Source organism: Lampris incognitus, chromosome 11 (assembly GCF_029633865.1).
Source record: "Lampris incognitus isolate fLamInc1 chromosome 11, fLamInc1.hap2, whole genome shotgun sequence".
Classification (NCBI taxonomy): Eukaryota; Metazoa; Chordata; class Actinopteri; order Lampriformes; family Lampridae; genus Lampris; species Lampris incognitus.
Window position 1 is genome coordinate 61762 of NC_079221.1, and position 22510 is coordinate 84271.

Here is a 22510-nt window from a genome sequence, read left to right on the forward strand (position 1 = left end):
ATCCCACAAATAATACCATAGCAACAGAGACTGTCTTGGCGGTTGCCAAACTAATCACTGCAGTGGCATTTCTGATGCGAAGTACAGAGCTTCTCGGTATGCAAAATTTGGATAAAATTAACAGACGGCTCTTTCAACACGTTTGGGTTGGGGTTTGTATTAGGGTAGAGGTTCTACCTGCTCAGGCAGCAAATCCCACAGAAAACCCCACAGCAAGAGACCAACTCTTCGCGGTAGCCAAGCTAACCACGGCTCCGGCATTTCACACTGAACATACTAGGTTAACTTTATGGTTAGGGTTGAATGCCAGAGCCAACACATGTCAACTGAGCACCTCCGCCAATGCCCAAGTGCTGGATTAGAAATACCCCCAGGATTAGGGATATGGATAGAGTTTGATTGGTTAAGTCTGGGGTCAATTTGGGTGTTTATTCGTTACAACTGATCTCCCAGTCTTATATCTTGATTACTTTATCCCGTTTTAAACGTGAAAAGTTGTTGGTGGGGTTTGAAACAATACAAGTGTTTGTTGTTTGTTTGTTTTTTTTTTCAAATTGAACTTTTCCGCAATTGCAATTTAATGTTTTAAGAGTTAAGAGTAAGGTTTAGGGTTAGATCAAATTGATGAATTTCTGCACTTTTTTCCTTTTTACCACTCAGAACATGCCCCTTCTCTTAATTCTCCCATAAAAGGAACATTGAACCTCATCTAAAGCACAGAGCTTGTGATTAAACAACTTCTCTGTACCCGCTTAGCGCTCAGGAAGAAGCACCCCAGGCTCATCATGGTGGGTGGCGGGACTCGCACTTCAGAAAAACATTTCTCAAGATAAAAACTAAAGAAATTATCCCCGAAATTAGTATTAGATTTTGATAAACTCAATGGATGGCTCCATATCTTTCGGTTACGGTAAGAGTTTTATCTGCTCTGGCAGACAATACCACAGCAATAGAGACCAACTCGTCGCAGTAGCCAAGCTAACCACAGCAATGGTATTTCTGATGGAAAGTAGAGAGCTTCTCAGAGTAAAAGCTTTGCATAAAATTAACGGACAGCGCTTTCTACATGTTTCACTTGAGGTAGGATTTGGGTTAGGTTAAGGGTTTTATCTGCTCAGCCACACAATCCCAAAGAAAATACCACAGCAACAGAGACTAACTCTTCATAGTAGCCAAACTAACCACAGCAAAGTCATGTCTGATGGAAGGTACCGAGCTTCTCGGAGTGATAGCTCCGGATGAAATTAACAGACGACTCTTTCTACAGGTTTCACGTAAGAGTTTTATCTGCTCAGCCAGATAATCCCAAAGAAATACCACAGCAACAGACAGTCTTGCTGGTAGCCAAGCCAACCATGGCAATGGCATTTCTGATAGAGAGTAGCAAGCTTCTCGCAGTGATAGTTTTGGGTAAAATAAACGGATGGCTCTTTATACATGTTTCGCTTAGCGTTTTATCAGCTCAGGCAGTCAATCACACAGAGAACAACAGAGACTAACTCTTCGTAGTAGCCAAGCTAAGTACGGCAATGGCATTCCTGATGGAAAGTACCAAGTTTCTTGCAGTGAAAGTTTTGGATAAAATTAATGAAAGGCTATCCTACATATTTCACTTATAGTAAGGGTTTTATCTGTTCAGTCGGACAATCCCGCAGAAACACAATAGAAACAGAGACCAACTCTACATGGTAGCGAAGCAAACCAAGGCAATGTCATTACTGAGGGAAGGTACCAAGATTCTCGGAGTGAAAGTTTTGGATAAAATTACTGGACAGCTCTTGCCACATATTTCGCTTAGTGTAAGGGTTATATCAGCTTAGGCAGACAATCACACAGAGAACACCACAGCAACAGACACCAACTCTTCGCAGTAGCCAAGCTAACCATGGGAATGGCATTTCAGATGGAAAGTACCAAGCTTCTCGGAGTGAAAGTTTTGGATAACATTAATGGACAGCTCTTTGTACATGTTTCGCTTAGCATTAGTGTTTTATCAGCTCAGGCAGTCAATCGCAAAGAGAACACCACAGCAAAGGAGACTAACTCTTGGTAGTAGCCAAGCTTACTACGGAAATGGCATTCCTGATGGAAAGTACCAAGCTTCTCAAAGTGAAAGTTTTGGATAACATTATTGGACGGCTCTTTCTACAGGTTTCACATATGGTAAGGGTTTTATCTGTTCAGTCGGACAATCGCGCAGAAATACAACAGCAACAGAGATTAACTCTTTGTTGTAGCCAAGCAAACCAGGGCAATGGCATTACTGAAGAAAAGTACCAAGATTCTCGGAGTGAACGCTTTAGATAAAATTACTGGACAGCTCTTTCTACATGTGTCGCATAGTATAAGGGTTTTATCAGCTCAGGCAGACAATTGCACAGAGAACACCACAGCAAGAGACTAACTCTTCGTAATAGCCAAGCTAACTACAGCAATGGCATTCCTGATGGAAAGTACCAAGCTTCTCGGAGTGAAAGTTTTGTATAACATTAATGGACGGCTCTTTCTACATGTTTCACTTACGGTAAGGGTTTTATCTGTTCAGGCAGAAAATCCCGCAGAAATACAACAGCAATCGAGACTGTCTGCCTAAGCAGATAAAACCCTTATACTAAACCTATCCCAACCCTTACAAAAACATGAAGAGCCAGCTGCTAATTATATCTGAACCAAAAGCTCCGAAACACTCCGTATCTTCCACCAGAAATACCATTGCCGTGGTTAGCTTGGCTCCTGCTAAGAATTAATCCCACAAATAATACCGTAGCAACAGAGACTGTCTTGGAGGTTGCCAAGCCAACAATAGCATATCTGATGGAAAGTACAGAGCTTCTCGGTATGCAAGATTTGGATAAAACTAACAGACGGCTCTTTCAAAAAGTTTGGGTTGGGTTTGGGTTTGTATTAAGGTAAAGGTTTTATCTGCTCAGGCAGCAAATCCCACAGAAAACCCCACAGCAACAGAGACCAACTCTTCGCGGTAGCCAAGCTAACCACGGCAACAGCATTTCAGATTGAAAATACTAGGTTAACTTTATGGTTAGGGTTGAATGCCAGAGCCAACACGTCAACTGAGCACCTCTGCCAATGCCCAAGTGCTGGATTAGAAATACACCCAGGATTAGGGATATGGATAGATTGGTTAAGTCTAGGAGCAAATTGGGTGTTTATTCATTATAACTGATCTCCCTTTGTCTTATGTCTTGATTACTTTATCCTGTTTTAAACTTGAAAAGTTGTTGGTGGGGTTTGAAACAATGCAAGTGTTTTTTTTGTTTTTTTTTTAATTGAACTTTTCTGCAATTGCAATTTAATGTTTGAAGAGTTAAGACTAAGGTTTAGATCAAATTGAAGATTTTCTGCACTTTTTTCCTTTTTACCACTCAGAACATGCCCCTTCTCTTGATGCTCCCATGAAAGGAACATTGAACATCATCTAAAGCACAGAGCTTGTGATTAAACCACGTCTCTGTACCCGCTTAGCGCTCAGGAAGAAGCACCCCAGCTCATCGTCGTGGGTGGCGGGACTCACTTTAGAAAAACATTTCTCACGATAAAACTGAAGAACCTATCCCCGAAAGTAGGATTAAGTTTGGCTAAACGTAACGGATGGCTCTATATCTTTGGGTTAGGGTTAGGGTAAGGGTTTCATCTGCTCCGGCATACAATCCTACAGAGAATACCACAGGAAGACACCAACTCGTCGCAGTAGCCAAGCTAACCATGGCATTTCTGATGGAAAGTACTGAGCTTTTCAGAGTAAAAGATTTGCATAAAATGAACGAAGAGAGCTTTCTACATGTTTCACTTGAGATAAGGTTTGGGTTAGGGCTTATCTGCTCAGTCAGACAATCCCACAAAAAAATACTACAACAGAGAATAACTCTTAGCAGTAGCCAAGCTATCCATGACAGTCATTTCTGATGGAAATACTGAGATTTTCCAACTGAAATGTTTGGATAAAATTAACAGATAGCCCTTTCTACATCTTTCGTTTAGGGATGAGTTAGGCTAAGAGTATTGTCTGCTCAGGCAAACAATACAACACCACATCAACAGCGACTACCTCTTCGCAGTAGCATTTCTGAACATGGAGTGATAGTTTCAGATAAAAGTAATGGATTGCTCTTTCTAGATGTTTCGGTTGGGATAGGGTTAGGGTTTCACCTGCTAAAGTAGAAAATCTTAGAGAATACCACTGCAACAGAGAATAACTTCGATAGACAAGCTAACCACGGTAATGGTATTTCAGATGGAATGTACCAAGCTGCTCGGAATAAAATCTTGGGATACAATTAATGGACGGCTCCTTCTACATGTTTCGCTTAGGGTAAGTGTTTTATCAGCTCAGGTAGACAATCAAACAGAATACCATAGCAACAGAGTCTAACTCTTCATAGTAGCCAAACTAACCACAACAAAGTCATTTCTGATGTAAAGTACCGAGCTTCTCGGAGTGATAGTTCCGGATGAAATTAACAGATGACTCTTTCTACATGTTTCACTTAAGAGAAAGGGTTTTATCTGCTCAGCCGGATAATCCCATAGAAGTACCACAGTACCAGACAGTGTTGGTGGTAGCCAAGCCAACCACGGCAATGGCATTTCTGACGGAGAGCAGCGAGCTTGTCGCAGCGATAGTTTTGGGTAAAATAAACGGATGGTTCTTTCTACATACATGTTTGGGTTGGGTTAGGGTCAGTGTTTTACCTGCTCAGGCAGACAATCCCACAGCGACAGAGACTACCACTTCGCGGTAGCCAAGATAAACACAAATGAAAATTTTGAAATAAAGTACCGAATTCTCGTAGTCAATTTTGGATCAAATTAACTGATGACTTTCTTCATGTTTTGGTTGAGGTAGGGTTTTATCTCCTCAGGCAAACAATCTCAGAGCAACAGAGACTAACTCTTCGCAGTAGCCAAGCTAATCACAGCAATCGCATTTCTGATGGAAAGTACCAAGTTTCTCGGAGTGAAAGTCTTGGATAAAATTAACGGACGGCTCCTTCCATGTTTCGCTTAGTTTAAGGGTTTTATTAGCTCAAGCAGACAATCGCAGAGAGAATACCACAGCAACAGACAGTCTTGCTGGTAGCCAAGCCAACCACGGCAATGGCATTTCTGATAGAAAGTACCAAGCTTCTCGGAGTGAAAGTCTTGGATAAAATTAACTGACGGCTCTTTCTATATGTTTCGCTTAGTGTAAGGGTTTTATCAGCTCAGGCAGACAATACCACAGCAATAGAGACTAACTCTTCGCAGTAGCCAAGCTAACCACGCCAATTGCATTCCTGAAGGAAAGAACCAAGCTTCTCGTAGTAAAAGTTTTGGATAAAATCAACGGATGGTCCTTGCTACATGTTTCGGTTGACAGTGTTTGAGTTTAGTGTCAAGTTTTTCTGCTCAGGCGGACAGTGCCCAAGCGCTGGCTTAGCGATACCCCAATATGAGAGTTATGGAGAGATTTATAGGTTCAATTTGGATGTTTTTTGTTCTTTACAACTGATCTGCCACTGTCCTGTATTTTGATTAGTTTATCCCGTGTGAAACTTAAAAAATTGCTGGTGAGGTTTGGAGCATTATAAATCTTTTTTTTTTTTAAATTGAAGTTCTCTGCTATGGCAGAGTTATGTTTCAATAAAATAGATAGATTTCTCCATTTTACCAATCAGAGGATGCATCTTGCCTCAAAAGCACACAACTTGAGATTATCCACCGTTTATCCTGTTTTAAACTTGAAAAGTTGTTGATGGGGTTTGGAGCATTATAAGTGATTTTTTTTTTCAATTGAAGTTCACTGCTATTGCAGGTTAATGTTTTTAGGGTTAGGTTTAAAATAAAAGTAATTGATGGCTTTCTCAATTTTTTTCTTTTACCACTCAGAGCACACTCTTTGCCTCAAAAGCACAGAGCTTGTAATCAAATCACTTCTCTGTACCTGCTTCATGCTCAGGAAGAAGCACCGCAGCTCATCATCGTGGGTGGCGGACTCACACTTAGAAATATTTTTCAAGCCAAGAACGACAGAAATGACCGCTGAAAGTGTAGTCTTCTGAATCTTTTGGTTAGGATTAGGTTTGCATAATTTGATGGAAATGGCATTTCTGATGGAAAGTACCGAGCTTCTCGAAATGAAAGTTTTGGATAAAATTAATGGAGATCTCTTTCTACATCTTTTGGCCAGGGTTGGCGTAGGGTTACAATGAGGGTTTTTCCTACTCAAAAGTAGTTCCACAGAGAATACCACAGCAGCAGACACTGTCTGCCTGAGCAGATAAAACTCTTATACTAAACCTATCCCAACCCTTACAGAAAGATGTAGAAAGAGCCATCCGTTAATTATATCCAAACCTTAAGCTCCGTGACATTATTTTCCGTCAAATACCATTGCCGTGGTTAGCTTGACTTCTGCTAAGAATTAATCCCACAAAGAATACCATAGCAACAGAGACTGTCTTGGCGGTTGCCAAGCTAACCATTGCAATGACATTTCTGATGGAAAGTACAGAGCTTCTCGGTGTGAAAGGTTTGGATAAAAATCAACATACAGCTCTTTCAACACGTAAGAGTAGGGTTTGTGTTAAGGTAAAGGTTTTACCTGCTCAGGCAGAAAATCCCACAGCAACAGAGATTAACTCTTCACGTTAGCCACGCCAACCATGGCAATGGCATTTTTGATGGGAAATACTAGGCTTCTCCGAGTGAAAGGTAAGGGTTAGAGAATTGAATGCCAGAGCCAACATATGTCAACCAGGCGCCTCAACAATGCCCAAATACTGGCTTACAGATACCCCCAGGTTTAGGGTTACGAATTTGGAGAGTGTTTGATCGATTGAGTATAGGATCTATTTGGAGGTTGTTTATTCTTTACACTTGATCCCCCATTGTCTTCCCTCTTGATTAGTTTATCCCGTTTTAAACTTGAAAAGTTGCTGGTGGGGTTTTCAGCAATACAAGTGGGTTTCTTTTATTGAATTGCACTTCTACAATTGTCATGTTTTTAGGGTTAGGACTAAGTTTTAGGGGTAGGTTTAGATAAAATTGATGAATTTCTACATTTTTGCCCCTCCTTTTTACCACACCGAACATGCTCCTTCCTCTTGATAACTCCTTAAAAGCAACATTGAACGGTCACCAAAAGCCCAGAGTGAGTGATTAAACCACTTCTCTGTACCTGCTTCGCGGTCAGGGAGAAGCAGCCCAGGCTCATCATGGTGAGTGGCGGGACTCGCACTTTAGAAAAATATTTCTCAAGATAAAAACTAAAGAAATTATCCCCGAAATTACTGTTGGGTTTTGATAAACTCAATGGATGGCTCTATATCTTTCGGTTACGGTTGGGGTAAGAGTTTTATCTGCTCTGGCAGACAATCCTACAGACAATACCACAGCAATAGAGACCAACTCGTCGCAGTAGCCAAGCTAACCACGGCAATGGTATTTCTGATGGAAAGTAGAGAGCTTCTCAGAGTAAAAGCTTTGCAAAAAATTAACGGACAGCGCTTTCTACATGTTTCGCTTGAGGTAGGGTTTGGGCTTATCTACTCAGTCAGACAATCTCACAACAAAATACCACAACAACAGAGAACAACTCTTAGCAGTAGCCAAGATATCCATGGCAAAGTCATTTCTGATGGACAGTACTGAGCTTTTCCAACTAGAAGGTTTGGATAAAATTAACAGATGGCTCATTCTACATCTTTCAGTAAGGGATGAGTTAGGCTAAGAGTTTTATCTGCTCAGGCAAACAAACCCACAGCAACAGTGACTACCTTTTCGCAGTAGCCAAGCTAACCATGGCAAAGGCATTTCTGAACATGGAGTGATAGTTTCAGATAAAATTAACGGATGGCTCTTTCCACGTTTCGGTTGGGATAGGGTAAGGGTTTTACCTGCTAAGGCAGAAAATCCTACAGAGAATAACTTCGATAGACAAGCCAACTATGGTAATGGCATTTCAGATGGAATGTACAGAGCTTCTCCGAATAAAAATTTTGGATAAAATTAAGGGTTGGGTCTTTCCACATCTTTTGGTTCGAGTAGAGTTACGATAAGGATTTTATCTGGCCAGGCAGATAATCCCACGGCAACAGAGACCAACTCTTCATAGTAGCTAAATTAACCAGAGAAAAGTCATTTCTGATGGAAAGTACCGAGCTCCTCAGACTGATAGTTTTGGATAACATTGCTGAACAGCTCTTTCTACATATTTCGCTTAGTTGTAAGGGTTTTATCAGCGCAGTCACACAATCCCACAAAAAATGACCACAACAACAGAGAATAATTCTTAGAAGTAGCCAGGCTATCTATGGCAAAGTCATTTCTGAAAGAAAGAACCAAGCTTCTTAGAGTGAAAGTTTTGGATAAAATTAATGGAGGACTCTTTCTACATCTTTCGGTTAGGGATGAGTTAGGCTAAGATTTTTATCTGCTCGGGCAAACAATCCAACACACAATACCACAGCAACAGAGAATAATTCTTCGCAGTAGCATTTCTGAACATGGAATGATAGTTTCAGATAAAACTAACGGATTGCTCTTTCTAAATGTTTCGGTTGGGATAGGGTTTTACCTGCTCAGGCAGACAGACAATCTCACAGCAACAGAGGCTAACTCTTCGCAGTAGAAAAGCTCACTATGGCAATGACATTTCTGATGGAAAGTACCAAGCTTCTCAAAGTGACAGTTTTTTCGATCTTATTAACGTATGCACTTCCTACAATGTTTCGGTTTGGTTGGCACAAGGGATTTACCTGCTCAGGCACACAATCCCACAGCAACAGAGAATTACTTCGTCGTAGACAAGCTAACCACAGCAATGGCACAGCTCTTCAAGTACCGAGCTTCTGAGTGATACTTTCAGGGCAAAAAATTGACAGAGGCCGTTTCTACATATTTCACTTAGGGTAAGGGTTTTATCAGCTCAGGCAGACAATCGCACAAAGACTACCACAGCAACAGAGACTAACTCTTCGCAGTAGCCAAGCTCATTACGGCAATGGCATTTCTGATGAAAAGTACCAAACTTCTCGGAGTGAAAGTTCTGGATAACATTGCTGAACATCTCTTTCTACATATTTCGCTTAGTCTAAGGGTTTTATCAGCTCAATCAGACAATCCCACAACAACAAAGAATAATTCTTAGCAGTAGCCAGGCTATCTATGGCAAAGTCATTTCTGAAAGAACGTACCAAGCTTCTCGGAGTGAAAGTTTTGGATAAAATTACTGGACAGCTCTTTCTACATATTTCGCTAAGCGAAAGGGTTTTATCAGCTCAGACAAACAATCGCACAGAGAACACCACAGCAACAGAGAATGACTCTTCATAGTAGCCAAGCTAACTGCAGCAATGGCATTCCTGATGGAAAGCACCAAGCTTCTCAGAGTGAAAGTTTTGTATAACATTAATGGACGGGTCTTTCTACATGTTTCACTTACGGTAAGGGTTTTATCTGTTCAGGCGGACAAACCCACAGAAATACAACAACAGAGACTAATTCTTCGTGGTAGCCAAGCTAACCACAGCAATGGCATTTCTGATGGACAGTACCAAACTTCTTGGAGGGAAAGATTTGGGTAAAATTAATGCCCGGCTTTTTTACATATTTCGCTTAGTGTAAGAGTTTTATCCGTTTAGGCGGACAATCCCTCAGAAATACAACAGCAACAGAGACCAACTCTTCGTGGTAGCCAAGCTAACCACGGCAATGGAATTTCTGAAGCAAAGAACCGAGCTTCTTGGAGTGAATGTTTTGCATAAAATTAACGGACGGCTATTCCTACATGTTTTGGTTGGGTTAGGGTAAGTGTGTTACCTGTTTAAGCAGACAATCGCAGAAATACAACAGCAACAGAGACTACCCCTTCATTGTAGCCAAGCTAACTACGAAAATGGAATTTCTGATGGAAAGTACCAAGCTACTTGTAGTAAAAGTTTTGGATAAAATTACTGAACGGCTTTTTCTATATATTTCGCTTAGTTCTAATGGCATTATCTGCTCAGGCAGACAATCGCACAGAGAATATCACAGCAACAGAGACTAACTCTTCGCATTAGCGAAGCTAACCACCGCAATGGCATTTCTGAAGGAAAGAACCGAGCTTCTCGGACTGAAAATTTTGGATGAAATTAACGGAGTGCTTTCTAAATGTTTCGCTTGAATTAAGGGGTTTATCTGTTTAGGCGGACAATCTCTCAGAAATACAACAGCGACAGAGACTAACTCTTCGTGGTAGCCAAGGTAACCACGGCAATGGCATTTTTGAAGGAGAAACCGAGCATCTTGGAGTGAAAGTTTTGGACAAAATTAACAGATGACTCTTACATGTTTTGGTTGGGTTAGGGTAAGGGTGTTACCCGTTTAAGCAGATAATCGCAAAAAAATACCATAGCAACAGAGACTAACTCTTCGTAGTAGCCAAACTAACTGCAGCAATGGCATTCCTGATGGAAAGCACCAAGCAACTCAGAGTGAAAGTTTTGTATAACATTAATGGACGGCTATTTCTACATGTTTCACTTACGGTAAAGGTTTTATCTGTTCAGGCGGACAAACCCACAGAAATACAACAACAACAGAGACTAACTCTTCACAGTAGCCAAGCCAACCACGGCAATGGCATTTCTGATGGAAAGCACCAACCTTCTCGGAGTGAAAGTTTCGGATCAAATTAATGGATGGCTCTTTCTACATGTTTCACTTATGGTAAAAGTTTTATCAGCTCAGGCAGACAATCGCACAGAGACTACCACAGCAATAGAGACCAACTCTTCGCAGTAGCCAAGCTAACCACGCCAATTGCATTCCTGAAGAACCAAGCTTCTCGTAGTAAAAGTTTTGGATAAAAATCAACGGATGGTCCTTGCTACATGTTTTGGTTGACGTAGTGTTTGAGTTTAGGGTCAAGTTTTTCTGCTCAGGCGGACAGTGCCCAACCGCTGGCTTAGCGATACCCCAATATGAGAGTTATGGAGAGATTGATGGGATCAATTTGGATGTTTTTTGTTCTTTACAACTGATCTGCCACTGTCCTGTATTTTGATTAGTTTATCCCGTGTGAAACTTGAAAAATTGCTGGTGAGGTTTGGAGCATTATAAATCTTTTTTTTTTAATTGAAGTTCTTCGCTATGGCAGTTTGTTTTTAAAGTAAAGTTTCAATAAAATTGATATATTTCTCCATTTTACCAATCAGAGGATGCATCTTGCCTCAAAAGCACACAGCTTGAGATTATCCACCGTTTATCCCGTTTTAAACTTGAAAAGTTGTTGGTGGAGTTTGGAGCATTATAACTGATTTTTTTTTTAATCCAAGTTCACTGCTATTGCAGTGTAATGTTTTTAGGGTTAGGTTTAGAATAAAAGTAATTGATGGCTTTCTCAATTTTTTTTTTCTTTTACCACTCAGAGCACACTCTTTGCCTCAAAAGCACAGAACTTGCAATCAAATCACTTCTCTGTACCTGCTTCATGCTCAGGAAGCAGCACCACAGCTCATCATCGTGGGTGGCGGACTCACACTTAGAAAAATTTTTCAAGCCAAGAACGACAGAAAAGACCGCTGAAAGTGTAGTCTTCTGAATCTTTTGGTTAGGATTAGGTTCGCATAATTTGATGGAAAAGGCATTTCTGATGGAAAGTACCGAGCTTCTCGAAATGAAAGTTTGGGATAAAATTAATGGATGTCTCTTTCTACATCTTTTGGCCAGGGTTGGCGTAGGGTTACAGTGAGGGTTTTTCCTACTCAAAAGTGCTTCCACAGAGAATACTACAGCAACGGACACTTTCTGCCTGAGCAGATAAAACTCTTATACTAAACCTATCCCAACCCTTACAGAAAGATGTATAAAGAGCCATCCGTTAATTATACGCAAACCTTAAGCGTCGTGACAGTATTTTCCGTCAAATACCATTGCCGTGGTTAGCTTGACTTCTGCTAAGAATTAATCCCACAAAGAATACCATAGCAACAGAGACTGTCTTGGCGGTTGCCAAGCTAACCATTGCAATGGCATTTCTGATGGAAAGTACAGAGCTTCGGATAAAAATCAACATAAGGCTCTTTCAACACGTAAGAGTAGGGTTTGTGTTAAAGGTTTTACCTGCTCAGGCAGAAAATCCCACAGCAACAGAGATTAACTCTTCATGTTAGCCACGCCAACCATGGCAATGGCATTTTTGATGGGAAATACTAGGCTTCTCCGAGTGAAAGGTAAGGGTTAGAGAGTTGAATGCCAGAGCCAACATATGTCAACCAGGCGCCTCAACAATGCCCAAATACTGGCTTACAGATACCCCCTGGTTTAGGGTTACGAATTTGGAGAGAGTTTGATCGATTGAGCATAGGATCTATTTGGAGGTCGTTTATTCTTTACACTTGATCCCCCATTGTCTTCCCTCTTGATTAGTTTATCCCGTTTTAAACTTGAAAAGTTGTTGGTGGGGTTTGCAGCAATACAAGTGGGTTTCTTTTATTGAATTGCACTTCTACAATTGTCATGTTTTTAGGGTTAGGACTAAGTTTTAGGGGTAGGTTTAGATAAAATTGATGAATTTCTACATTTTTGCCCCTCCTTTTTACCACACCGAACATGCTCCTTCCTCTTGATAACTACATAAAAGCAACACTGATCGGTCACCAAAAGCACATAGCGAGTGATTAAACCACTTCTCTGTACCTGCTTCGCGGTCATGGAGAAGCACCCAAGGCTCTTCATGGTGAGTGGCGGGACTCGCACTTTAGAAAAACATTTCTCAAGATAAAAACTAAAGAAATTATTCCCGAAATTACTGTTGGGTTTTGATAAACTCAATGGATGGCTCCATCTTTCGGTTACGGTTGGGGTAAGAGTTTTATCTGCTCTGGCAGACGATCCTACAGCAATAGAGACCAACTCGTCGCAGTAGCCAAGCTAACCACGGCAAGGGTATTTCTGATGGAAAGTAGAGAGCTTCTCAGAGTAAAAGCTTTGCATAAAATTAACGGACAGCGCTTTCTACATGTTTCGCTTGAGGTAGGATTTGGGTTAGGTTAAGGGTTTTATCTGCTCAGCCACACAATCCCAAAGAAAATACCACAGCAACAAAGACTAACTCTTCATAGTAGCCAAACTAACCACAGCAAAGTCATTTCTGATGGAAAGTACCGAGCTTCTCGGAGTGATAGTTCCGGATGAAATTAACAGACGACTCTTTCTACATGTTTCACGTAAGAGTAAGGGTTTTATCTGCTCAGCCAGATAATCCCAAAGAAATACCACAGCAACAGACAGTCTTGGTGGTAGCCAAGCCAACCATGGCAATGGCATTTCTGATGGAGAGTAGCAAGCTTCTCGAAGCGATAGTTTTGGGTAAAATAAACGGATGGCTCTTTCTACACGTTTCGGTTGGTTTAGGGTAAGTGTTTTACCTGCTCAGGCAGACAATCCCACACAGAATAGCAAAGCAACAGAGACTAACACTTCACGGTAGTCAAGCTAAACACAGCAATGAAAATTCTGAAATAAAGTACCGACTTTCTCGTACTCAAAATTTTGGATCAAACTAACTGACTTTCTTCATGTTTTGGTTGAGGTAGGGTTTGGGATTGGTTAAGGGTTTTATGTGCTCAGGTAAACAATCTCACAGCAACAGAGACTAACCCTTCGCAGTAGCAAAGCTCACCACGGCAATGGCATTTCGGGTTGGAAAATACCCAGCTTCTCGGAGTGACAGTTTTGGATCTTATTGACGCATGCTCTTGCTACAATGTTCTGATTAGGTTAGCGCAAGCGTTTTACCTACTCAGACAGACAATCCCATAGCAACAGAGACTAACTTCGTCGTAGCCAAGCTAACCACAGCAATGGCACTGCTCTTTTCAAGTACCGGGTTTGAGTGACAGCTTCGGAAAAAAAATTTCACGGAGGCTGTTTCTAAATGTTTCACTTCGGGTAAGGGTTTTATCAGCTCAGGCAGACAATCGCACAGAGAATACCACAGCAACAGAGACTAACTCTTCGTAGTAGCCAAACTAACCACAGCAAAGTCATTTCTGATGGAAGGTACCGAGCTTCTCGGAGTGATAGTTCCGGATGAAATTAACAGACGACTCTTTCTACATGTTTCACGTAAGAGTAAGGGTTTTATCTGCTCAGCCAGATAATCCCACAGAAATACCGCAGCAACAGACAGTCTTGGTGGTAGCCAAGCCAACCATGGCAATGGCATTTCTGATGGAGTGTAGCAAGCTTCTCGCAGCGATAGTTTTGGGTAAAATAAACGGATGGCTCTTTCTACATGTTTCGGTTGGTTTAGGGTAAGCGTTTTACCTGCTCAGGCAGACAATCCCACACAGAATACCACAGCAACAGAGACTAACTCTTCGTAGTAGCCAAGTTAACTACGGCAACGGCATTCCTGATGGAAAGTACCAAGCTTCTCGGAGTGAAAATTTTGGGTAAAATTAATGGACGGCTCTATCTACATGTTTCGCTTAGCGTTTTATCAGCTCAGGCACTCAGTCACACAGAAAACACCACAGCAACAGAGACTAACTCTTCGTAGTAGCCAAGCTAACTACGGCAACGGCATTCCTGATGGAAAGTAACAAGCTTCTCGGAGTGAAAGTATTGGATAAAATTAACGGACGGCTCTATGTTTCGCTTAGTGTAAGGGTTTTATCAGATCAGGCAGACAATCGCACAGACAATACCACAGCAACAGAGACTAACTCCTCACAGTAGCCAAGCTAACCACGGCAATGGCATTCCTGATGGAAAGTACCAAGCTTCTCGGTGTGAAAGTTTTCGATAACATTAATGGACGGCTCTTTTTAAATGTTTCACTTAGGGTAAGGGTTTTATCTGTTCAGTCGGACAATCCCGCAGAAATACAACAGCAAGAGAGACTAACTCTTTGTGGTAGCCAAGCAAACCAGGGCAATGGCATTACTGAAGGGAAGTACCAAGATTCTCGGAGTGAAAGTTTTGGATAAAATTACTGGACAGCTCTTTCTACATGTTTCGCGTAGTGTAAGGGTTTTATCAGCTCAGGCAGACAATCACCCAGAGAACACCACAGCAACAGAGTCTAACTCTTCGTAGTAGCCAAGCTAACTACGGCAATGGCAGTACTGATGGAAAGTACCAAGCTTCTCGGAGTGAAAATTTTGGGTAAAATTAATGGACGGCTCTTTCTACATGTTTCGTCTAGCCTTTTATCAGCTCAAGCAGTCAATCGCACAGAGAACACCACAGCAACAGAGACTAACTCTTCATAGCAGCCAAGCTAACTACGGCAATGGCATTTCTGATGGAAAGTACCAAGCCTCTCGGAGTGAAAGTCTTGGATAAAATTAATGGGCGGCTCTATGTTTCGCTTAGTGTAAGGGTTTTATCAGCACAGACAATACCACAGCAACAGAGACCAACTCCTCACAGTAGCCAAGCTAACCACGGCAATTGCATTTATGATGGAAAGTACCAAGCTTCTCGGAGTCAAACTCTTGGATAAAATTAACGGATGGCTCCTTCTATGTTTCGCTTAGTGTAAGGGTTTTATCAGCTCAGGCAGACAATCGCACAGAGAATACCACAGCAACAGAGACCAACTCCTCGCAGTAGCCAAGCGAACCACGCCAATTGCATTCCTGAAGGAAAGAACCAAGCTTCTCGTAGTAAAAGTTTTGGATAAAATCAACGGATGGTCCTTGCTACATGTTTTGGTTGACGTAGTGTTTGAGTTTAGGGTCAAGTTTTTCTGCTCAGGCGGACAGTGCCCAACCGCTGGCTTAGCGATACCCCAATATGAGAGTTATGGAGAGATTGATGGGTTCAATTTGGATGTTTTTTGTTCTTTACAACTGATCTGCCACTGTCCTGTGTTTTGATTAGTTTATCCCGTGTGAAACTTGAAAAATTGCTGGTTAGGTTTGGAGCATTATAAATGATTTTTTTTTAATTGAAGTTCTTTGCTATGGCAGTTTGTTTTTAAAGTTATGTTTCAATAAAATTGATAGATTTCTCCATTTTACCAATCAGAGGATGCATCTTGCCTCAAAAGCACACAGCTTGAGATTATCCACCGTTTATCCTGTTTTAAACTTGAAAAGTTGTTGGTGGGGTTAGGAGCATTAAGTGATTTTTTTTTAATTGAAGTCCACTGCTATTGCAGTTTAATGTTTTTAGGGTTAGGTTTAAAATAAAAGTAATTGATGGCTTTCTCAATTTTTTCTTTTACCACTCAGAGCACAATCTTTGCCTCAAAAGCACAGAACTTGTAATCAAATCACTTCGCTGTACCTGCTTCATGCTCAGGAAGAAGCACCGCAGCTCATCATCGTGGGTGGCGGACTCACACTTAAACATTTTTCAAGCCAAGAACGACAGAAATGACCGCTGAAAGTGTAGTCTTCTGAATCTTTTGGTTAGGATTAGGTTTGCATAATTTGATAGAAATGGTATTTCTGATGGAAAGTACCGAGCTTCTCAAAATGAAAGTTTTGGATAAAATTAATGGATGTCTTTTTCTACATCTTTTGGCCAGGGTTGGCGTAGGGTTACAATGAGCGTTTTTCCTACTCAAAAGTACTTCCACAGAGAATACCACAGCAACAGACACTGTCTGCCTGAGCAGATAAAACTCTTACACTAAACCTATCCCAACCCTTACAGAAAGATGTAGAATGAGCCATCCGTTAATTATATCCAAACCTTAAGCTCCGTGACAGTATTTTCCGTCAAATACCATTGCCGTGGTTAGCTTGACTTCTGCCAAGAATTAATCCCACAAAGAATACCATAGCAACAGAGACTGTCTTGGCGGTTGCCAAGCTAACCATTGCAATGGCATTTCTGATGGAAAGTACAGAGCTTCTCGGTGTGAAAGGTTTGGATAAAATTCAACATACGGCTCTTTCAACACGCAAGGGTAGGGTTTGTGTTAAGGTAAAGGTTTTACCTGCTCAGGCAGAAAATCCCACAGCAACAGAGATTAACTCTTCATGTTAGCCACGCCAACCATGGCAATGGCACTTTTGATGGGAAATACTAGGCTTCTCTGAGTGAAAGGTAAGGGTTAGAGAATTGAATGCCAGAGCCAACATATGTCAACCAGGCGCCTCAACAATGCCCAAATACTGGCTTACAGATACCCCCAGGTTTAGGGTTACGAATTTGGAGAGAGTTTGATGGATTGGGTATAGGATCTATTTGGAGGTTTATTCTTTACACTTGATCCCCCATTGTCTTCCCTCTTGATTAGTTTATCCCGTTTTAAACTTGAAAAGTTGTTGGTGGGGTTTGCAGCAATACAAGTGTTTCTTTTATTGAATTGCACTTCTACAATTGTCATGTTTTTAGGGTTAGGACTAAGTTTTAGGGGTAGGTTTAGATAAAATTGATGAATTTCTACATTTTTGCCCCTCCTTTTTACCACACCGAACATGCTCCTTCCTCTTGATAACTCTATAAAAAGCAACACTGAATGGTCACCAAAAGCACATAGCGAGTGATTAAACCACTTCTCTGTACCTGCTTCGCGGTCAGGGAGAAGCACCCCAGGCTCATCATGGTGGGTGGCGTGACTCGCACTTTAGAAAAACATTTCTCAAGATAAAAACTAAAGAAATTATCCCCGAAATTAGTATTAGGTTTTGATAAACTCAATGGATGGCTCTATATCTTTTGGTTACGGTTGGGGTAAGAGTTCTATCTGCTCTGGCAGACAATCCTACAGACAATACCACAGCAATAGAGACCAACTCATCGCAGTAGCCAAGCTTACCACGGCAATGGTATTTCTGATGGAAAGTAGAGAGCTTCTCAGAGTAAAAGCTTTGCATAAAATTAACGGATAGCGCTTTCTACATGTTTCGCTTGAGGTAGGATTTGAGTTAAGGTAAGGGTTTTATCTGCTCAGCCACACAATCGCAAAGAAAATACCACAGCAACAGAGACTAACTCTTCATAGTGGCCAAACTAACCACAGCAAAGTCATTTCTGATGGAAAGTACCGAGCTTCTCGGAGTGATAGTTCCGGATGAAATTAACAGACGACTCTTTCTACATGTTTCACGTAAGAGTTTTATCTGCTCAGCCAGATAATCCCACAGAAATACCGCAGCAACAGACAGTCTTGGTGGTAGCCAAGCCAACCATGGCAATGGCATTTCTGATGGAGAGTAGCAAGCTTCTCGCAGCGATCGTTTTGGGTAAAATAAACGGATGGCTCTTTCTACATGTTTCGGTTGGTTTAGGGTAAGCGTTTTACCTGCTCAGGCAGACAATCCCACACAGAATAGCAAAGCAACAGAGACTAACACTTCACGGTAGCCAAGCTAAACACAGCAATGAAAATTCTGAAATAAAGTACCGACTTTCTCGTACTCAAAATTTTGGATCAAACTAACTGACTTTCTTCATGTTTTGGTTGAGGTAGGATTTGGTTAAGGGTTTTATGTGCTCAGGCAAACAATCTCACAGCAACTGAGACTAACCCTTTGCAGTAGCAAAGCTCACCACGGCAATGGCATTTCGGATGGAAAGTACCCAGCTTCTCGGAGTGACAGTTTTGGATCTTATTGACGTATGCTCTTGCTACAATGTTCCGATTAGGTTAGCGCACGTGTTTTACCTGCTCAGACAGACAATCCCACAGCAACAGAGACCAACTTCGTCGTAGCCACGCCAACCACAGCAATGGCACGGCTCTTTTCAAGTACCGGGTTTGAGCGACAGCTTCGGAAAATTTTTTTTCACGGAGGCTGTTTCTACATGTTTCACTTAGAGTAAGGGTTTTATCTGTTCAGTCGGACAATCCCGCAGAAATACAATAGCAACAGAGACTAACTCTTCGTGGTAGCCAAGCTAACTACGGCAATGGCATTCCTGATGAAAAGTATCAAGTTTCTTGCAGTGAAACTTGTGGATAAAATTAATGAACGGCTATTCTACATATTTCACTTATAGTAAGGGTTTTATCTGTTCAGTCGGAAAATCCCGCAGAAACACAATAGCAACAGAGACTGTCTGCCTAAGTAGATAAAACCCTTATACTAAACCTATCCCAACCCTTACAAAAAGATGTAGAAAGAGCCAGCCGCTAATTATATCTGAACCAAAGCTCCGAAACACCAGATATACCATTGCCGTGGTTAGCTTGGCTCCTGCTAAGAATTAATCCCACAAATACCATAGCAACAGACACTGTCTTGGAGGTTGCCAAGCTAACAATAACATTTCTGATGGAAAGTACAGAGCTTCTCGGTATGCAAGATTTGGATAAAACTAACAGACGGCTCTTTCAACACGTTTGGGTTGGGGTTTGTATTAGGGTAAAGGTTTTATCGGCTAAGGCAGCAAATCCCACAGAAAACCCCACATTAACAGACCAACTCTTCGCGGTAGCCAAACTAACCACGGCAACAGCATTTCTGATGGAAAGTACCAAGCTTCTCGGAGTGAAAGTCTTGGATAAAATTAATGGACGGCCCTTTCTATATGTTTCGCTTAGTTTAAGAGTTTTATCAGCTCAGGCAGACAATCGCACAGAGAATACCACAGCAACAGAGACTGACTCTTCGCAGCAGCCAAGCTAACCACGCCAATTGCATTTCTGATGGAAAGTACCAAGCTTCTCGTAGTAAAAGTTTTGGATAAAATCAACGGATGGTCCTTGCTACATGTTTTGGTTTACGTAGTGTTTGAGTTTAGGGTCAAGTTTTTCTGCTCAGGCGGACGGTGCCCAACCGCTGGCTTAGCGATACCCCAATATGAGAGTTATGGAGAGATTGAAGGGTTCAATTTGGATGTTTTTTGTTCTTTACAACTGATCTGCCACTGTCCTGTATTTTGATTAGTTTATCCCGTGTTAAACTTTAAAAATTGCTGGTGAGGTTTGGAGCATTATAAATGATTTGTTTTTAATTGAAGTTCTTTGCTATGGCAGTTTGTTTTTAGAGTTATGTTTCAATAAAATTGATAGATTTCTCCATTTTACCAATCAGAGGATGCATCTTGCCTCAAAAGCACACAGCTTGAGATTATCCACCGTTTATCCTGTTTTAAACTTGAAAAGTTGTTGGTGGGGTTTGGAGCATTAAGTGATTTTTTTTTAATTGAAGTCCACTGCTATTGCAGTTTAATGTTTTTAGGGTTAGGTTTAAAATAAAAGTAATTGATGGCTTTCTCAATTTTTTCTTTTACCACTCAGAGCACAATCTTTTCCTCAAAAGCACAGAACTTGTAATCAAATCACTTCGCTGTACCTGCTTCATGCTCAGGAAGAAGCACCGCAGCTCATCATCGTGGGTGGCGGACTCACACAAACATTTTTCAAGCCAAGAACGACAGAAATGACCGCTGAAAGTGTAGTCTTCTGAATCTTTTGGTTAGGATTAGGTTTGCATAATTTGATAGAAATGGTATTTCTGATGGAAAGTACCGAGCTTCTCAAAATGAAAGTTTTGGATAAAATTAATGGTTGTCTTTTTCTACATCTTTTGGCCAGGGTTGGCGAAGGGTTACAGTGAGCGTTTTTCCTACTCAAAAGTACTTCCACAGAGAATACCACAGCAACAGACACTGTCTGCCTGAGCAGATAAAACTCTTACACTAAACCTATCCCAACCCTTACAGAAAGATGTAGAATGAGCCATCCGTTAATTATATCCAAACCTTAAGCTCCGTGACAGTATTTTCCGTCAAATACCATTGCCGTGGTTAGCTTGACTTCTGCCAAGAATTAATCCCACAAAGAATACCATAGCAACAGAGACTGTCTTGGCGGTTGCCAAGCTAACCATTGCAATGGCATTTCTGATGGAAAGTACAGAGCTTCTCGGTGTGAAAGGTTTGGATAAAATTCAACATACGGCTCTTTCAACACGCAAGGGTAGGGTTTGTGTTAAGGTAAAGGTTTTACCTGCTCAGGCAGAAAATCCCACAGTAACAGAGATTAACTCTTCATGTTAGCCACGCCAACCATGGCAATGGCACTTTTGATGGGAAATACTAGGCTTCTCTGAGTGAAAGGTAAGGGTTAGAGAATTGAATGCCAGAGCCAACATATGTCAACCAGGCGCCTCAACAATGCCCAAACACTGGCTTACAGATACCCCCAGGTTTAGGGTTACGAATTTGGAGAGAGTTTGATGGATTGGGTATAGGATCTATTTGGAGGTTGTTTATTCTTTACACTTGATCCCCCATTGTCTTCCCTCTTGATTAGTTTATCCCGTTTTAAACTTGAAAAGTTGTTGGTGGGGTTTGCAGCAATACAAGTGTGTTTCTTTTATTGAATTGCACTTCTACAATTGTCATGTTTTTAGGGTTAGGACTAAGTTTTAGGGGTAGGTTTAGATAAAATTGATGAATTTCTACATTTTTGCCCCTCCTTTTTACCACACCGAACATGCTCCTTCCTCTTGATAACTATAAAAAGCAACACTGAATGGTCACCAAAAGCCCAGAGCGAGTGATTAAACCACTTCTCTGTACCTGCTTCGTGGTCAGGGAGAAGCACCCCAGGCTCATCATGGTGGGTGGCGTGACTCGCACTTTAGAAAAACATTTCTCAAGATAAAAACTAAAGAAATTATCCCCGAAATTAGTATTAGGTTTTGATAAACTCAATGGATGGCTCTATATCTTTTGGTTACGGTTGGGGTAAGAGTTCTATCTGCTCTGGCAGACAATACCACAGCAATAGAGACCAACTCATCGCAGTAGCCAAGCTAACCACGGCAATGGTATTTCTGATGGAAAGTAGAGAGCTTCTCAGAGTAAAAGCTTTGCATAAAATTAACGGACAGCGCTTTCTACATGTTTCGCTTGAGGTAGGATTTGAGTTAAGGTAAGGGTTTTATCTGCTCAGCCACACAATCGCAAAGAAAATACCACAGCAACAGAGACTAACTCTTCATAGTGGCCAAACTAACCACAGCAAAGTCATTTCTGATGGAAAGTACCGAGCTTCTCGGAGTGATAGTTCCGGATGAAATTAACAGACGACTCTTTCTACATGTTTCACGTAAGAGTTTTATCTGCTCAGCCAGATAATCCCACAGAAATACCGCAGCAACAGACAGTCTTGGTGGTAGCCAAGCCAACCATGGCAATGGCATTTCTGATGGAGAGTAGCAAGCTTCTCGCAGCGATCGTTTTGGGTAAAATAAACGGATGGCTCTTTCTACATGTTTCGGTTGGTTTAGGGTAAGCGTTTTACCTGCTCAGGCAGACAATCCCACACAGAATAGCAAAGCAACAGAGACTAACACTTCACGGTAGCCAAGCTAAACACAGCAATGAAAATTCTGAAATAAAGTACCGACTTTCTCGTACTCAAAATTTTGGATCAAACTAACTGACTTTCTTCATGTTTTGGTTGAGGTAGGATTTGGTTAAGGGTTTTATGTGCTCAGGCAAACAATCTCACAGCAACTGAGACTAACCCTTTGCAGTAGCAAAGCTCACCACGGCAATGGCATTTCGGATGGAAAGTACCCAGCTTCTCGGAGTGACAGTTTTG

At 41.4% G+C, this 22510-nt stretch overlaps 6 non-coding genes and 4 pseudogenes across 6 annotated transcripts; all 10 read right to left on the reverse strand.

Moving 5' to 3' along the window:
- Positions 1 to 651: 651 nt before the first annotated feature.
- On the reverse strand, positions 652 to 870 carry LOC130121319 (small nucleolar RNA U3). Its single transcript, XR_008811050.1, has one exon. It is a non-coding gene; the product is annotated as a small nucleolar RNA U3 (small nucleolar RNA).
- Positions 871 to 3378: 2508 nt separating this feature from the next.
- Positions 3379 to 3590, reverse strand: LOC130121318 (small nucleolar RNA U3). Its single transcript, XR_008811049.1, has one exon. It is a non-coding gene; the product is annotated as a small nucleolar RNA U3 (small nucleolar RNA).
- A 2287-nt stretch (positions 3591 to 5877) lies between these two features.
- LOC130121327 (small nucleolar RNA U3) lies at positions 5878 to 6055 on the reverse strand (annotated as a pseudogene).
- A 1023-nt stretch (positions 6056 to 7078) lies between these two features.
- On the reverse strand, positions 7079 to 7294 carry LOC130121331 (small nucleolar RNA U3). The gene has a single exon (XR_008811056.1). It is a non-coding gene; the product is annotated as a small nucleolar RNA U3 (small nucleolar RNA).
- Positions 7295 to 11402: 4108 nt separating this feature from the next.
- On the reverse strand, positions 11403 to 11580 carry LOC130121328 (small nucleolar RNA U3; annotated as a pseudogene).
- Positions 11581 to 12582: 1002 nt separating this feature from the next.
- LOC130121337 (small nucleolar RNA U3) lies at positions 12583 to 12798 on the reverse strand. Its single transcript, XR_008811058.1, has one exon. It is a non-coding gene; the product is annotated as a small nucleolar RNA U3 (small nucleolar RNA).
- Positions 12799 to 16220: 3422 nt separating this feature from the next.
- Positions 16221 to 16396, reverse strand: LOC130121335 (small nucleolar RNA U3; annotated as a pseudogene).
- Positions 16397 to 17414: 1018 nt separating this feature from the next.
- Positions 17415 to 17636, reverse strand: LOC130121320 (small nucleolar RNA U3). Its single transcript, XR_008811051.1, has one exon. It is a non-coding gene; the product is annotated as a small nucleolar RNA U3 (small nucleolar RNA).
- Positions 17637 to 20185: 2549 nt separating this feature from the next.
- LOC130121336 (small nucleolar RNA U3) lies at positions 20186 to 20359 on the reverse strand (annotated as a pseudogene).
- Positions 20360 to 21382: 1023 nt separating this feature from the next.
- On the reverse strand, positions 21383 to 21602 carry LOC130121324 (small nucleolar RNA U3). Its single transcript, XR_008811054.1, has one exon. It is a non-coding gene; the product is annotated as a small nucleolar RNA U3 (small nucleolar RNA).
- Between the last annotated feature and the right edge of the window lie 908 nt (positions 21603 to 22510).